Genomic DNA, 12206 nt, shown 5'->3' with positions numbered 1-12206 from the left:
CCAGACTGAAATAGTTTTATATGTGGAAAATTTCCTTACACAATCTGAAAGGAATAAAAAGACATAAAACCTTTTATCCATCTGAATTACAGTTTGTCTCCGGAGACTAAAAGCTCCCTTGAGAAAAAAGGTACATACCACATTCATACATGTATCCATTCATTCATCTATCCATCTGATCTTTGATTCACTTAAAACATTTTTGCTGATCACCTGCCAAGTATCAGGCTCTGTTCTAGGGGACGGAAAACTACTAGACAAGATAACTACCTTCCCTCTTGGAGCACATATTCTCCTGCCCTTCTTGTTAACTGATTCAATGTTAAACAGAGCAGAAGCTCTAATGACCTCGGGACAGGGAGATTAGGCACTATTTGATATGTTTTTGATCCCTAGGGAGAAACAAACAAACAAAATCAACAAATCAGTCTGAGAATGAAAGGCAGCACAGGACATTGGTTAAATTCAGATTCCAGAAAGGGCTCCTGTATTTATCTGTGTAATCTGAATTGACATCCACTGTTGAGGAGCAGGGGGGTTGAAGTGTGAATTACCAGGTCTGGCACGTCACTTGACCATGAGGATATCTCTAATAATTCTTCAGTGGTCTTAAAGACACAGCTTCCAATTACAACTTTGTTCCAGCTGAGCAAGAGTTTTTTTTTTTTTTTTTTAGGTTGTAAGTGTTCCTGGAGAGCCTCCATAAAACTCCCAAAGAAGTGACAGCGTGACTCTTAAAAGTCATTTTCTTTAATATACGTATCTAAGTCTATAAGGGCTACATAAGTATTGCTCTGGGGTGATCCATCTATGTCATACTGACTATTTTACTAGGGCCTCTTGGGGTGTGTGTGTGAACTCTGCTCTTCCTGCTTAAACATAATTTGTTATTTGGATGCAATCAAAGAAAAATATATAATCAACTTCATATTTTTCATCAGCAAATATTTTTCCAAGCAAAAATAAATAAATACAGATCCCAGACCCCAATCAGTCCTGTGACGTCACAGATATGCGTCATCACACAGGAAACCTCATCTCTCTGCCTGTTTCCTCACCTACACACACGGTGCGTGGTAACAACAGTCCCTAACCCCGCCTTGAAAGTCAAGCAAGTGAAAACTGGCAAAGCACACACAATAATGCCTGACTCATGGGAAGCACCTATGAGCTTCTGTTAAATAAAGGAGATGCCCAAGAGGAAAAGATAACCAGGAATTAGATCACCAGACGGTGCCTACTCATGCCCGTTTCACCAGTGCACTCCATTGGCCAAACACTAATCTTCTGCTTCCATTTCTTCACTTTAAAGACAAGTCTAATAACATAAACTCTCATTGCCTCTTCCATTCAGGAAGGATGAGTCCAAATAACTTCCTGATCCCTGAAGAAAGGTGCACAGTTAGAAATAACACGCTACTGCTTTTTTGTTCTCTCTCTCTTTTTTTTATTTGGCACACTACATGGCTTGTGGAATCTTAGTTCCCTGACCAGGGACTGAACCTGGGTCCTCGGCAGTGAAAGTGCAGAGTCCTAACCATCAGACCACCAGGGAATTCCCTCACACTCCTGCTTTTGCCTCTCAAGTTGCAGCCCCAGGGGGAGAATGTAGGCTGGAAAATGATATAGACAATGGCCAACAAGGTTTATTGTGATAAGAAACTGTATCATCACTTTTTTACATTGTTTTAGTCTTTATTGAATTTGTTACAATACTGCTTCTGCTGTTTCTATATATATATATATATATATATTTTTTTTTTTTTTTTGGCCACTAGCTATGTGGAATCATAGATCCCTAACTAGGGATCGAACCCATAACCCCTGTACTGGAAGGCAAAGTCTTAACCACTGTGCCACCACAGAAGCCTCTCATCACTGTTTTCTGAATGATAACTATGTGTCAGGTACTGTGCAAATCAGTGAGCATTGTAAGGGGATTCTCCTGTAATTTTGCATCATGAGAGGTTCAGGAATACACCCAAGGGCACCGATAAAGTGGCAGAGAATGCCTGCAAACCCCAGCTCGTGGCTGCAATTGATATGATACAGTATGTACAAGCGCAGAGAATATTACAAACACTGACGCCATCTGTAGCTGCCTTCCTGGTATTTGAAAATGAATATTAAGTGCTGAGTGTTGTGTGCTTGTCAGGAAAAAAATATATATTAGGTAGAAAAAAGGAGTTAAAATGATTAAAAGTCATATTTCCTAGGTGGAAATTATTGATGCATTTGCAGTATTTAGTAGCTTGTCAGAGTTGCAGCCTTATTTTGCTGTGAACCCACAGGCACATCGTTAGTGTTGTCTTTGAATTATTCACTAATTCAATGACAGAACTGTAAATTCTTTTCAGTCTATAAGGTATAGAGCCACCTGTTATTTCGAAAACCTAAGCAACGTTTATTTAGTACATGATAGAATGAAGTAAGTTCCCACTGTATGAATCACAGATGCTAATTTGCTGGCAGAAATGTAGAATGATATATTGTACAGTCCTGGCAATTATGTCAGAAATCAGTCTAGAGTAATTCATTAACACCTTTTCTTCAGGAAAAAAAGGAGGAAGCTGACATCTGTAACTAATATTATGATCTATGTTATTTTATATTATGTTTTTGATTTTACAAACAGTAGGCAAGCATAAGATAATTGAATGGCTAATTATTAAAATACTCAGTTTTTTTCATTCAGTCACTGCTCAAGAATGCAGATTCGTTTTGCAAATTACAGGTCTTATTTTATGGATGAGGAAGAAGGAAAATGACAATGTTTGAGAGACACGTTAACTCCTTCGGGGCCTGATGCAGCCTGTAAGGATGTGTCTGATTCTGTATAGTATCTATGGGATTTTGTAGAAAAATCAAACCCATTTAAATTAAATCAAGTTTTAAAGGTACTAATAATCCTATTTAAAATTAAATCATACTCTGCTTAAATTGTTCTGAAATATATATTTATAAACTTAAAGATACATTATTTATTTAAATATATTACTAAAGAATTATTAATTTCAGGAGCCCTCTGCAAAATGACTACGGTGGACGTTACCCTAAGGTGATCTACATGACCTCAGGTAACTAACTGCATGTCCTCTGAACACAGCTGGACTCCTCGTCAACAGAATATCGCAAAGTTGATGAGACAGGCACTCCCTTAATTTATAGGACAAAGGTGAGGGAGTCCTCACTCTCATAACTGTGTGCCTGCTCAGAATTGTGTCCAACTTTTTGTGACCCCATGGCCTACAGCCTGCCGGCTTCCTTTGTCCACGGGATTGTCCAGGCAAGAATACTGGGGTGGGCTGCCGTTTGCTCCTCCAGAGGATCTTCCAGACCCAGGGCTTGAGCCTGCGTCTCCTCTGTCTCCTGTACTGGCAGGCAGATTCTTTATCACTGAGCCACTCTTACTATTACGTAAAAGTTTATCAAGCTTTGTCTTAGCATACTGAAAACAGATCATCTTCCGCTGGCCTTGAAGAAATGAGCAGCCAGTGGGTAATGAGAAGTAAGAAGATGGGGCCCTTGCTCCTATAGCCACAGACAGACAGATTCTGCCAACAACTTCGGAGCATGAAAATGGGCCATTCCCCAGTCAAACATCTGATGAGACCTCTACTATGACTAGCATCTGGAATATACCCTGGTCGGACCCTGAAACAGAAAACTCAAAACAAAGCTGTTCTTGGACTCCTGACCATGGATTCTGTGAGGTAATGAAGGCATGTGATTTTAAGTTGCTAAGTCTATGGTGATATTTTATGCAGAAATAGAAAACTATTACAGCAATTTATTATGTTGGTCAAGATGCAAAATTCCAGAAAGGTCAGTTATTGCTCTCCTTTTCCTAGGAAAGTGGAGCTCACCAAGCCCACTAGAGAATGTCTCAATTGTCTTCAGGATAGCCCTTTTGAGCCTCAACATTCAACATATATCATGGATATTATTAATTCAGTTCCTCCTAAGAGTATATTCTGAGAAAAATTAATTTTTCATTCATGCACAAAGGATTTAACATTATTAGAGACTTGGTGCTTTTGAACTGCAGTGCTGGAGAAGACTCTTAAGAGTTCTGTGAACTACAAGGAAGTCAAACCAGTCAATTCTAAAGTAAATCAACCCTGAATATTCATTGGAAGGACTGATGCTGAAGCTGAAGCTCCAAAACTTTGGCCATTTGATGTGAAGAGCTGACTCATTGTAAAAGCCCCTGATGCTGAGAAAGATTGAAGGCAAAAGGAGAAGGGGACGACAGAGGATGAGATGGCTGGATGGCATCACTGACCCAATGGAATGAGTTTGAGCATGCTCCTGGAGATGGTGAAGGACAGGAAACCTGGTGTGCTGCAGCCCATGGAATCGGAAAGAGCCAGACATGCTTAGCGACTGAACAACAGCAACAAAAACAACAGAGACGTGGTAAGCCTACGGTAATTCTCCAAATAGTGTTTAAACGATGAGGTAACATTTTTTTCTAACTAAAAAATACTTCATTGAGGGATGATTTCTGTTCAATGAACTGCACCCAGTTGAAGTATACAACTTGATGAGATATATGAACATGACACATATATGAACATGACCCATAAATTGCTATCAGAATCACTAAATGGATCCTATCTGTCAACCCCCAAAGCTTCCTCATGTCCCCTTTTCACTCACTATAAAGCAGATTCTCAAAATTCTTTGGTCATGCTGTGAAACTGAAGAAATATTCCACTAAAAACTCCATGTCTTGGAAACCCCCTTTTTCGGTATAATGACTACAACTTTACAGTATGGGAATTATGTGTGTTGCTCCTTCTCTGCCCACACAAACACACCTGTATCTATATCACATGGAGTTTTACTCTTTATGGGCATATATTTGTATCTAGTGCTTACATATATTTTACAACCATAGAGAGTTCAATTTCTGTTTGACTCAAAAGGAACAAATCACTGATCATGTTTGTTGAAAGAGAAATCTATTGAAAATACAGTCATAATGACCACTTATATTTATTCAGTGACTGGCTCTCAGTAATTAACTGACATCACATACTGGAAAAATCAATAAGAAAAATACCCATGAATAGCTTTTCTATTTCATCAGCAGAGGTTGCTTGCTCTGCCTCTGTCTTAGTATCAGGCCAGCTTGAGCAGCAGAGCTTAGGTGACACCTGTCATAATCAATTAGTCAAGTAGAAAATGGTGTAAAAGAATGGCTTGTAGATTGAGAGCAATTCAATCACTCTCAAATGTTCCCTTAGGAAGTGAAAGTCTGTTATTTCATTTAGCCGTCTTTGGATTGCTGAAAACTATTTCCCCCATTCAAGCAAGCTAACAAATATAAATAAATATAAGAGCTTTGGGAACATTTGGGGGAGGAAAAAAATACACAAAACGTCGCTCAGCTGAAAGCAGCTCTCAGCCCTGCATGCAGTAGTCCTCACCATAACCACATCAAAAGAGGAAGAGTGGACTAAGACTCACTAGAGACACGAAAAATGATTCCTACATCCCTAGAGAATCTTATTCAGACTTGAGATGAGGGATGTCAAAGTCAAAATGCCATATTTCATTGTCTTTTCTTCATAGAATAAACATGACATCTTAGCTGGCATTCTTGCTATGTGACCTTTAATTCACAAACCCTAACGAAAGAGTTTTGTAGGATGAATCCTGACTTCCCGTATTCTTATTTTGTCTTTTCCTTCCTCTCATTTCATGAGCTTAAGGTTGCCAAGGTACATCATCTTTGGAAGAGCTTTTTCCCTAATGTGGTCCCTCCCCCCGCCAGTCCCCTCTACCAGGGAAATTCAGCCTGAGAGAATGGCATAGGTTTGATGTCAGTCAAATAGGCTGAGAAGCAGAGGTTCATGGAACACGTCTGTTGAACAGACAGACGTGGAGACACCACTACACAAACACATCCTCAACCAGCAAAAACAAATGAATGAGAGTTTCCAGCAGTTATGAGTCCCTGGTGTTATTTCCTTGTCAGACACGCTGCCTATTCACCAAACCCCTAACAATCTAGTACTCGTGCTGAAGAGGGGTCCCGAGGAAGTGACAACAGGGGCAACCCTGACATGAAGGAGTAAGAATCGGCTGCCAGGAAACACAGGGATAGGATTTTCAGTGTCGCCTTGAATGCTTGCAAACATCACCTACATTCGTGGATGGAGAATGTCACTCTTGTTCCTGCAAGCCCATTGCTAGTCACAGGGTCAGAAACGGGGTTTAGTATGTCTTTTCTTTGAAATCTCTAGGTCAGGTATATGCACAAAGTAAATCGCTCTAAGAAAAATTAACACTCTGAAAAGTGTCAAAAAAAATTTCTTTTAACTAGAGTCTTCTCACCCTAGAGTCAAACTCTGAATTAAAAGATAAGCCGTTCACTGGGTCCTTAGGTTTTGATCTACCAACAGGATAAGCAAAATCCAGATTTGTGGGTAGAAAATGGGTCACTCAAGGTAGCTCTGTGGATCTCTGCATCTCCAATGACTTGCAAACAAATCTTGTCCATTTAAGAAGTGTGAAGCTCTAGTAATGTGATCCTCATGAAAAGCATTTATTTACACAGGCTTATACATTCAGACTGAGAGTCAAACTCACAAGCCTACAGGGTCCGAAAACTCAGCATGTAAATGCTACTTCATTATTATTCAGTTAAATCAAGCTTAGATCATATAAAACTATAATTAAAGCTGAAAAAAACACGATTAAATGACTATAATTAAGTGTACGTCCTGCCTTATTGGACTGACTATCCATAAAGATATTTAACGTACCTTTGCCTTGTCAACACATAGGCTGATGTTTTAACAAACACTCAGCACAGCAAAATATCATCCACTGTAGATACATCTTTCAAATCAGACGCTCAAAAGAGACAGGCAGCCTTAACTTGCTTTGCTCATATTTGTGTATGATTGGCTTATAATAAATTCTTTTCACACACCCACCTTGCCTGACTCTGTTAACCTAGCTGGCGCTCCAGGAATATGCTGACAATGTGCATGACCTGTCCTCTTCATTATTCTTTCCACCCCAAGTCACATTTCCTCCTGACCCCAGCAGCTGAACTCTGAATGGAACTCCTCTCCCCCAGCTCTTCATCACTGGCACTGTGGCTGCATTCCTGGCTCTGACCTCTGGCTTCACCTAGATTTGTCCTGAATGGGTGGTTCCCTAAATGGGGAGTTTTGGAGACTCGTGGACAAGTCTTGGAGAGCAGTAGCTCCAAAACCCCAGTGTATTCTTCTGTTCCCTTTGTTAATTGGAAAGAAAGAGAATGGAGTGGAGTGGAGAAACTGCTTCCTCTCTCATCTCCTCTGCAACGTTTACAAAATCTGTGTGACCTATGGAGCCAGGGGTGCGATCTCATAAAGAGAATCTTGGAGAAAGAATAATATCCCCAGAGAAGCAGTAAGTCACAAATGTGGACAATTCCCGAAACAGAAGGCATACAAAGTCCATTAGCCAGAGGATTCAGTCCAATCCTGAGGACTCACTGCTGAATCTTCTAAAAGGGTGCTCGGCAAAAAAGAAGGAACACAGCTAATAAGGCTAAACAGCACTTGGGTTTTCCACTAAAGTCTCAGGGATAATGTGAATTTACAGCATTGGCATTACATTCAGATGTCTTTGTGTGGATGGTTTTATATCTGGGATGGCTTAGGGCCCCATCTTGGTCTTTGTAGGAGCTTCTGGGGCATCAACGAGAGCAGTGAGGGCTGTACTTTGGTCCAGGCTCTGTCCGATGTGACGGCGGGCAGCACAGCAGCAACCCATGAGAAAGCAGGAAAATGATGAAGAGCACGTGGAAGCTAAGAGGGCTATTGGATGCCCACGGATGTGGAAGTTTAGAAGAAGGAAGTCAGTACGGAATCTTGTTTGGCCTTTAGTAAAAGAGGCTCTAACCAGACGATCATTCACTGTTTGATTATTCTGCTTCACTCATTTACAGGTAAATAGCTGATTTGTCCAGGCTTCCCAGGTGCCTCAGTGGTAAAGAATCTGCCTGCCAATGCAGGAGATGCAGCAGACGTGGATTCAATCCCTGGGTCGGGAAGAGCCCCTGGAGAAGGGCATGGCAACCCACTCCAGCATTCTTGCCTGGAGAATCCCATGGACAGAGGAGCCTGGCGGGCTACAGTTCGTGGGGTCACAAAGAGTTGGACACAAATGAAATGACTTAGCACTCATGCACCAATCAGTGGAGGGTTTTGGAATCACTGTCCCTGTTTTCAGAAGAAGAACCCTGGAATGACAGGCTTGTATCAGAAGTGAGTCCATAACAAACAGCTGCACCACACCTGCGCTGACATCAGGCCCTGTCACCTCTCTGCACTTCACATCCCTGCCATGTGCCTACTCAAGCAGCAAGGCACTGCTGCTATCAATAACAAGCTAAATTGCATTTGACAGCCTAAATGAGCAAGATACATATTGGGATAAAGTATCTTTGACTTTTATAATGTTGTCACCATAACTATCTATCTGAGGAGGAAAAATGATATACCGAGGGAGAATTAGACTTGAAAAAAGAAACCGTTAAATGTTGACACCATCCCTGCCTGTATTTCTCTGCATGGAATCTGAAAGTCTGATGGCTTCAAGGGAGTTTGCACCACCAGCTCCGGACAGTCAGGTATGCCCAACTGTCCCCATGTCAGGATTCAGTAACCTCAAGTAACCTTAACTCAAGAAGTAACCTTCTTGAGATTGGCCATGGTGACTATATTCACATCAAAGAAAACTGGTCAAGGCTTAAAATCAGGTGTGTTTTCCATATCATCACATCACTGGTTAGACTCCTCCTCGACTTTGATTTCTCCCTGGGAAATTTGCTTATTTAAAAAAATACAAAAATTGAAGATGATACTGCTTCCATCTGCCCAAAGTCTTCAGCTTTGTGATCATGCTGCCAAAGATGAGCAAATATGCACATAAGCAGGGCAAGAAAACACATTTTCACTACAAAAGTATCCAAAAAACTTGCTCTCTACTAGACAGTGGTGAACTGCAGGCTTTTTTATCTCCGCCAAAATATAATGTAGCTACAAAAACCCCCACAATAACTCAGAGATGATACCATGCTTCCAAGTTCCTTAACAGGCTTACACAATTTAGAACATCCACTTTGATCCATGTTGATTCCTTTTTAAGAGTAATGGCAAATTCTGCTTCTCCTGCGTAGACTCCATTCTCTGTCTAAGTGTGACTCGTCTCTTCAGAGCTAAGGTAGTTCTTACCATCTGTATCACTTAATTGGCAATCAGCAACAGGAGACACAAGAGATATGGGTTTAATCCCTGGGTTTGGAAGATCCCCTGGAGTAGGAAATGGCAACTCACTCCAGTATTCCTACCTGGAAATTTTCATGGACAGAGGAACCTGGCTGGCAAAGTCCACAGGGTTGCAAAGAGTCGGACACGACTGAGTGCGCATGCGCGAAAACACACACACACACACACACACACACACACACACACACACACACACACACACACACACACACACACACACACACACACACACACACACACACACACACACACACACACACACACACACACACACACACACACACATTCCTTTATGACATCTCTTTGCTTGAATCTGCCTCTCCAATCAAACTAACCTTTCTTGAAATCACTGGTGTTCTTGAGTTTCTTGATAGCCTACAGTGACTAGCATGTCAGAGGCTCTTGATTATGTATGTTGATTGAGACTTGGGGGAAATTTTCCCTGATCCTGCTCATCAATAATCACTCATGCAGCCAGATCATCCAAGTGTCATTTCGGCACATCCTTCCTTGGCAGCCTCATGTGATGTCAATAATTTGTCAGCTTGGATTCTCCCTGTAGTTTCCAATGAGCTTAATTTATAACTTGTTTTTACTTTTGTCAGTGAAAAACAACTTCAACATCCTTCCAAGTACAGTCTAAGACCGCTTGCCTAGCAATCCCTCAACTGAGCATTCTTCTCTAACAGTATTTATTAGTTACTTTTCCTTAATAAATTATATAATTATGGGTTTTCAATGCCTGTTTGACAGAATAAAGAAATACTGTGAACATACTTATTTTCATTTTTTCAAAGATAGGACAAGCACAGTATGCTGGTGTTGCAATTCATTTACATTTTAAAAGATGACTATATCCTTTGTTTGAACTTTTACCCTCAACATCCTCCTGGCAATGAAGAGGGATTGGGTACCACCCCTATTCTAAAGTTCTGAAGTTCCTCTGTGTCATTTTCTAAAGCAGTCTTTTAAGTAGTCTTGAAAATGAACTGAGTGACCCCATTAAGCTTAGATCTTCAGAAACTCTACATTCACTCTCCATCAGCAAATACTATACTTTTCCTCTAACTCAGTCTCCCTCAAGGCTTAACTACAGAGTAATTTGGATGTCTTGGATAAAACTGTGTAGTTTAAAAATTAGCACCACACTAAGACCTCCAACCATAGAAATCAAGGAAGAAATGCTATCACTTAGGAAGGCAGGAAAACATCTATAATCAAAGGTGAAGAAAAGATGGATGCAGTATGGTTCAGGATTTAGCAGATGAGAGGAGGAGTAAACTCAAGTGTGTTTGATACATTTGCAGGAAGCAAATGACTCACCCCACAGAACCCAGATAACCTCATACTAGGAAAGGCCTATGGCAAGGTATGGGCTGCAAGCAGGACAACTGTTTGAAGCTTTGTGTAAGCACACCAACTTCCCTCTGTTCCTCCCCTAACACAGTCACCTTATTTGTCCTCAGGCAACCTGGGCAGGGGTAAAGAGGTGGAGTCCGTGCAGCAATTAAAACGGAAAAGCTCTAGACTTGGGACACCAAGCAACAGAGAAGAGGAGGAATAAAGTGTGAGATGGGAGACGGAAAGATTACATAAAATCTGCCCCCTGGAAAGGAGAACTTCCACACTTCTTCACCCACTTGACTCCAAAACCTCGGAGCCAGACTGATAAATAGAAAGGAGAAGGAAGAGAATTTCACTTTGGGGACTCTGAACCACAACAGAGTAAAGACTAAAAGAAGCTATTATTTTGAAGATCACTCCTAAAAGATAGATGGCCATGTGACTGTCCTAAATGGAAGCATGAGATTTGATCTTTCTGCCTACATACACAATGTTTTCACAAAATATTTAGTGCTTCACTTTAAAGTATTCATTGGTAGCCTAAATTCTAGAAGTATCTCTGACAGGAGTATCTCTGACATGAAAGAGACGGAAAAAATGTAAAAGGGAACTTGGAGGAAATACAGATGACTTGCAAAGAGATCAGAAATAATGTCTAAAATCAAATGGCAAATATTGAATAATATGGATAAAAATTTCATATATTGCTGGAGGGATTATAAAATGGTATTTGATTTTTAAGTATTTTGGTGAACTATTTTGGAGTTCCATATGACCCAGCAATTCTATTCCTTAAAAATTAACTTTTATTAGAGTACAGTTACTTTACAATGTTGTTAGATTCGACTATATAACAAAGCAAATCGGCCATACATATAAATAAATCCCCTCTTTTTTGAACTTCCTTTCAATTTAGGTCACTGAGTAGGGTTCCCTGAGCTATACAGTAGGTTCCCATTTGTTATCTATTTTATACATGGTATCAAGAGTGAGTGAGTGAGTGAGTGAGTGAGTGAGTGAGTGAGTGAGTGAGTGAGTGGGTGTGTGTGTGTGTGTGTGTGTGTGTGTGTGTGTGTGTGCGTGTGTGTGTGTGTGTGTGTGTGTGAGTGTGTGTGTGTGAATCCCAATCTCCCAGTTCATCCTACCTCCCACTTTACCTCCTTTGGTCTAGCAACTCTATTCTTAAGTGAAAATAAATATGCTAACAAAAACCTATTTGTAAATGTCCACAACAGCTTTACTGATAATGGTAAAAAATCAGAAAAGAATCTCAATAACTAGCAATAAAAAACAGATAAGCAAATTGTGACCAATGGTATAGTATTCAGCAATAAAGTAAGAATTATTGGTACACATAACAACATGGATTGCCCTCAAAAAATGAGGTTAGGAGAAAGAAGTCTGATGAAGAGAGGCAGTATTGTTTGAGTCCACTTATACGAAACCTGGGACTTCCCAGGTGGCGCTAGTGGTAAAGAACCCCCCTGCCAATGCCGGGGACATAGGAGACCTGGGTTCGATTCCTGGGTCGGGAAGATCCCCTGGAGGAGGGCATGGCAGCCCACT

At 40.7% G+C, this 12206-nt stretch overlaps 1 protein-coding gene and 1 non-coding gene across 7 annotated transcripts in view; both read right to left on the bottom strand.

Annotated features, from left to right (window-relative positions):
• DCC (DCC netrin 1 receptor) overlaps positions 1–12206 on the bottom strand; it is a 1228196-nt gene that overhangs the window by 409948 nt on the left and 806042 nt on the right. The gene's annotated exons all lie outside the window — the stretch shown is intronic.
• On the bottom strand, positions 1483–1555 carry TRNAE-UUC. Its single transcript has one exon. It is a non-coding gene; the product is annotated as a tRNA-Glu (tRNA).

The sequence above is a fragment of the Cervus elaphus genome, chromosome 27 (assembly GCF_910594005.1).
Source record: "Cervus elaphus chromosome 27, mCerEla1.1, whole genome shotgun sequence".
Lineage (NCBI taxonomy): Eukaryota > Metazoa > Chordata > Mammalia > Artiodactyla > Cervidae > Cervus > Cervus elaphus.
Note: the sequence above shows the minus strand (reverse complement) of the source record. Positions and strands in the feature narration are given on the sequence as shown.